Raw genomic sequence first — 6000 nt, 5'->3', positions numbered from 1 at the left:
GCATAGAGTTCCTCTATATCCTTTACCCGGGTTTCTCAGATGTTGACATTTTACCAATTACACTTTATTCTTTCTTCTCTCTCCCTCTTTTCCTCCTTTTCTCTTTCCCTCACCCTCCCTTGAGCCACTGAGAGTACTTTATAAATATAGATATAGCCATGTCTGTAAATTACTATATCTATAAATTCCTATAAATTACCCTGTAGACTTCAGTGTGTTTCTTAAAACAAGGCATTCTCTGGCCGGGCGCGGTGGCTCACGCCTGTAATCCTAGCACTCTGGGAGGCCGAGGTGGGTGGATCGCTCAAGGTCAGGAGTTCGAAACCAGCCTGAGCAAGAGTGAGACCCCCGTCTCTACTAAAAATAGGAAGAAATTAATTGGCCAACTAAAAATATATAGAAAAAATTAGCGGGGCATGGTGACACATGCCTGTAGTCCCAGCTACTCGGGAGGCTGAGGCAGAAGGATCGCTTCTTAAGCCCAGGAGTTTGAGGTTGCTGTGAGCTGGGCTGACACCACGGCACTCTAGCCTGGGCACAGAGTGGGACTCTGTCTTAAAAGAAATAAATAAAAAATAAAATAAAATAATAAAATAAAACAAAGCATTCTCTTATATAAACACAGCACGATGACCAAAATCAGGAAATTAGCATTGACACACTATTACTGTCTAACCTACAGACTTTATTTAGATACCCCAATAATGTTCTTTTGTAGCAGAAGATTTGGATTTGGCTGTCACATTTCCTTTGATCTGGACCAATTGTTCTGTCTTTATTTCAGCTTCATGACATTAACACTTTCAAAAAAATAGTTACTTTGTAGAATGCCCCTCAATTTGAACAAGATGGTTCTATCTTCCACATTGTATCCTTCTCCATATACCATTTGAAGAAGGACATGATTTGTCCTTATCGGTGTTATAACTTTGGTCCCTTGCTTGTCCGCCAGGGCACTCCACTATCAAGCTACTTTTTTGACCATTAAAATTAACAGTTGTCTGTGTGACGAGCTGATTCATTACTCATGTAAGTGTTCTGTTGTCTCTCAAAGTTTCACCTGTGAATTTCCGCATCTCCTGAGAGTTTCTGCGTATTCTCAGGGTGTTTGCTAACTTGCCTGCATGTGTAACTTTGACCAAAGTAAAAACTCAGAAATGCAATGTTGCGCCCAGTCTTCAGATCATGCTTTTGCAATACTGTGCTCCAGCTAAAGGAACCAGGGCTCGGTGGAGAAATGACCAACTCTAGGGTTGAGCAGTGAAGATGGTCCCGGAGCAAGTCATACTGCCAGGAAGTAAGCGTGGTTCTTCATGCCCATAATCCCAGCACCATGGGAGGCTGCATTGGCAGGATTGCATGAGCCCAGGAGTCTGTGCTAGAGCGAGGATTTGAACCCAGGTCTGCGTCCAGAGGGAGGCTCTGTCTCATTTGTGTTCGGAAGCTTGCAGCCCACACGCTGCCCTGCGGTAGTATGCCTGGAGCGACAGCCACATTCCGTCTCTGGATTCACCCTTGGGTGCCTACGTCACAGTCTGCAGATGCCCGGATTATCAAATTTGGCTTTGTCATTTTTATCCTCCACCTCCCAAAGATCTTGGTGCTCACTGCCGACGGGCATCCAGACCAGAAGGCAGGGACCAAATGTCTTCTGGCTGATCCATTTTTGCAACTCAACATGACTAGATTAGCTGGCAATTTTTTTTAGCAGTTGAAGGAATGAGATTTGCAGTTATTTATCTGGGGCACTTATTTCAAAGATGCTAGCCCTGTTCAATTGAATAACATGCTCAAAGCTGGTATGGTAATACTGCTGCTGATTGATAAATTAAGCCTGCAGCTGGCAGATGTGTTAAAGATTAGAACCAATCGCTGGGGCTGGTTTCTGGCTGCCTGCTGTTAAACTGCTTCTGTCTGCGAAGCTAATGAAATTCTAAATCTTTCTACTTGGCCAACATCAGTAATACACCCATGTTCTATTCTGTATTAGTGGGGGACTAGCAACTACCTACTGCAGTCATTTGAGGATCCTGTGATGCTATCTTGCCCATCCGTCCCCATTTGCTAGGTGGTAGGTGAGATTCAAGTATTAGAGATTCATTCCTTTGGCTAGAGAAATGTTTTGTCCTCTGCAAAGTGAATCCGTAAGGAAAATGCACCTGGAGCAGTAGAGAGTGAATGAGTTGAGTTCTTTTTTGGAAGGCAGGCATTAAGCGATTGTGGGGTTCAAGGACTTAGGAAGATTCTTAGGAAGGGAACCTCAATATGGCCAAGCTTCATAGCTGGGCAAAGTTTGGGGATGCCACTTGGTGAGAGGAAAGTGTAGACTGTTCTGTCACCTTGATGGTGGCATCTGGAAATGCATATGGTACCTCTGCTTGTCAAATGCCTGGGGTTGCTGCTGACATTTAGTGGGCACGTTCCCGGAAGGGTAAACAGCCCTCAAGGCACAGGGCAGCCCTGCATAGCAAAAACTGTTGCACCATAAATGCCAACAACACCCCCATTGAGAACCTCAGAGAACGCCAAGAAAGGGGTAGTGAGCGTGCCCCCTCCCAGGGCAGCGGCTGCCCAAACCGGCCGTACCCTGGGGACTTGCCGTATAGAAAGGAGGGTGCGGGGAGGGCTCAGGAGCCGGAATCTTTACAAGACTTTGCAGGCGGTTCTGGTGTGCAGCCAGCTGATCTGGGGTTAGGGAATCCTAGAGGACAGTTCTTTGTCACCTGGTCAGAAAGGAGGCGCGAGTTTGCTGTCGGGGCTCTGTGGTTAAAGCACGCAAAGAAAAGCGCCACGAGTCACCAGGACACGAGGTACTGCCTGGGTTCCGCACTCCAGAGTATGACAGACGTTTTCCACTGAAGCGCAGCGCACACATAAAACTGCTCGAATTGATCGCCCACAGCTGCTCAATGAAAACTTCCAAAAGGAGCAAAGTTTACCGAGTAAACACGCCCATGCCATTGTCACCCAGACGGAGATACTTCCGGAAGGTGACCACTCACGCCAATCACTCTTCTGCCCTCAAAGTGACCACGGCTTTGACGTCTAAAGGCATAGATTCGTTTTGCCCATTTCTGAACTTTATATAACAGGAGTTACACGCCGTGTTCTCGTCTGAGTCTGGCTTCTTGGGTGCAGCGTCACGTGACGTTTGTGACACTCACCGTGTACTTGCGTGCAGCTCGTCCATTCTCGCTGCTGCAGAAGCTCTGTGTTCTGAAGCATGCTTATCCACTCTGGGGGAAAAAAAAGTTTCCAATTTTTAGCTAGTACGAAGAGCGCTGCACATCCTAAGGCAGGTCTTTCACTGGCTACGCACCCTCGTTCCTCCTGGACATGTACTCAGAAGCAGCGTTGTTGGGTTACAGGATAGGCAAAATGGTCGTGCTGGCAGAAACGGCCAGTTTACCAAATTACACCCCGACCAACAGAGGACAAGAGTCAGAAGTGGTTCCAGATCCATGTCCGTGAGCTGCGGAAATTTTAAAGCCTCCCTGAGCCTCAGTGTTTGCATCTGTAAAATGGGGTTGCTATGAAGATTCAGTGGGTGCTTTGCCCTGGTAGGGACTCAATCAGTGAGATGTCACTCTTTCCCGAACATCTCTGGGGTCTTTGGAAATCTCCACAGGAAATAGTCATGCTATGAAACTGAACAATCTTTTTTTTTTTTTTTTTTTTTGAGACAGAGTCTCGCTTTGTTGCCCAGGCTAGAGTGAGTGCCGTGGCAACAGCCTCGCTCACAGCAACCTCACACTCCAGGACTCTAGCGATCCTCCTGCCTCAGCCTCCCTGCCTCAGCTGGGACTACAGGCATGCGCCACCATGCCCGGCTAATTTTTTCTATTTCGAATATTAGTTGGCCAGTTAATTTCTTTCTATTTATAGTAGAGACAGGGTCTCGCTCTTGCTCGGGTTGGTTTCAAACTCCTGAGCTCAAAACGATCCGCCTGCCTCGGCCTCCCAGAGAGCTAGGATGACAGGCGTGAGCCGCCGCGCCCGGCCCTGAGCAATCTTCTTAGGAAGGTCCATCCAAACCAGTCATGCATTCAACTCATACAGTGCAACCTTCTCATGAGACTGGCTCTTCCCGCCCGTGCACATGGATTGCTTCTTCTTTCATGTTAGCTGTCACTTGCCTTTGGGATTTGAAATAATATCAAGTACGAAGATCACTGATACGTAGTGATTTTAGGGGCCCCTCCTCCCCATCGGAATCCCATACACCCATCTCCTTGCAATTCCAATCACTCTCGGTTTAATCATTTTGTCCACATCTTGACAAGTTGGACAATCTTTTTAATATTTTAATTTTTCGTGGCGACAAGGTCTTGCTGTGTTGCCCAGGCTGGTCTCCACGTCCCGGCCTCAAGCGATCCTCCCGCCCTCCTGTCTCCCAAAGCACTAGGATTACAGGCACAAGCCAAGACGCCTGGATCCAACAAGTTAGAAAATCTTGAATGTGCTTGTAGGCAATCTGTAAAGGCAGGCCCACACTCACAAAATGGGGGATTTTTATAAAGACACACGATCTTTCTAGAATGTTCCAAATGAGCCCAGATACTGATGTCTGAGTGCGGAGGGGGGTTAACTAGTATTCAACTAGCTAAGCCTTAAAAAAAAAAAAAAATTTGCCTTCTTCATCCTCTTCCTCTTGCCCCCAAACCCAGCCTTCCTGTCTATACATGCTTTCTTGGTACAGTCACTTTGGAAGACGGTTTGGTGACATCTCATAAACCTGAAGACATGAGTTCCCTGTGGACCTGGAAACTCCACGCCTAAGAGGAAGCCTACAGACATGCGTGTTTATGTGCACGGACAGCCTTTGAGACAGTAATGCTTAATAGCCCCAACTGGAAACAACCCAAATGTCCGCCAGGCAGAAGGACGGGTAAACAGATTGTGGCACTTCCTCTCCATGAAATACTATAGTGGGGTGAAAGTGAATCCCAACAGTGACAAACAACAGAGGAATCTTAAAGACATATAGCTTGAGGCCGGGCGCGGTGGCTCACGCCTGTAATCCCAGCACTCTGGGAGGCCGAGGCGGGTGGATTGCTCAAGGTCAGGAGTTCGAAACCAGCCTGAGCAAGAGCGAGACCCCGTCTCTACTATAAATAGAAAGAAATTAATTGGCCAACTGATATATATATATATATATATATATATAAAATTAGCCGGGCATGGTGGCGCATGCCTGTAGTCCCAGCTACTCGGGAGGCTGAGGCAGGAGGATCGCTTGAGCCCAGGAGTGTGAGGTTGTTGTGAGCGAGGCTAATGCCATGGCACTCACTCTAGCCTGGGCAACAAAGTGAGACTCTGTCTCCCAAAAAAAAAAAAAAAGACATAGCTTGGGACCAAAGAAACCAGACCTGCAGAATGCATATGATATGATCCCATGTATACCATAGTCAACAAGAAGCAAAGCGAATTTGTCTTGTTTGGGAAGGCATGCTAAGGTAGTGAAACTAGAAAGAAAAGTAAGATACTATAACAATACCACGAACTCAGGTACTGGTTATTGCTGGGAGGAAGAGGTGTGTAGACACACATGGGAGGGGGGCGGGGTTGGGGAGCTAGTGATGTCCCATTTTTTTTTTAGCTCTGGACTTATTTCATATGAGTGCTTGCTTGGCGACAATTTCCCTAACCCGTACATTTATGCTGCATGCATTTTCCTGTGTGCTTGTTGAATTCCACAGCATACAAAAGCAGAACGAGAAATGATCAAAGTGGTTCGGGGGAGCAGTGAGCACGGTACAAACTATACCACCCGGAAGTCCCACCAAGCCAGGCAGGACCTGGCCACTTCCTTCAGATCTGCCCCCTCTGGGGTCTCCAAGATGGGGCTGCCGTGCACACCAGCTTGCGGGGCCCCTGGGATTGGAAACACCCCCCCAGGCAGGAACCGCAGACCACCCTTGCCAGCTTCCACAAACTACCGATCCCGAAAGAGAGAGCAGCTCTGTTGAGAGAGGGCCGGCTGCACCCCTAGGCGCGAAT

The sequence above is a fragment of the Microcebus murinus genome, chromosome 4, assembly GCF_040939455.1.
Source record: "Microcebus murinus isolate Inina chromosome 4, M.murinus_Inina_mat1.0, whole genome shotgun sequence".
Classification (NCBI taxonomy): domain Eukaryota; kingdom Metazoa; phylum Chordata; class Mammalia; order Primates; family Cheirogaleidae; genus Microcebus; species Microcebus murinus.
Note: the sequence above shows the minus strand (reverse complement) of the source record.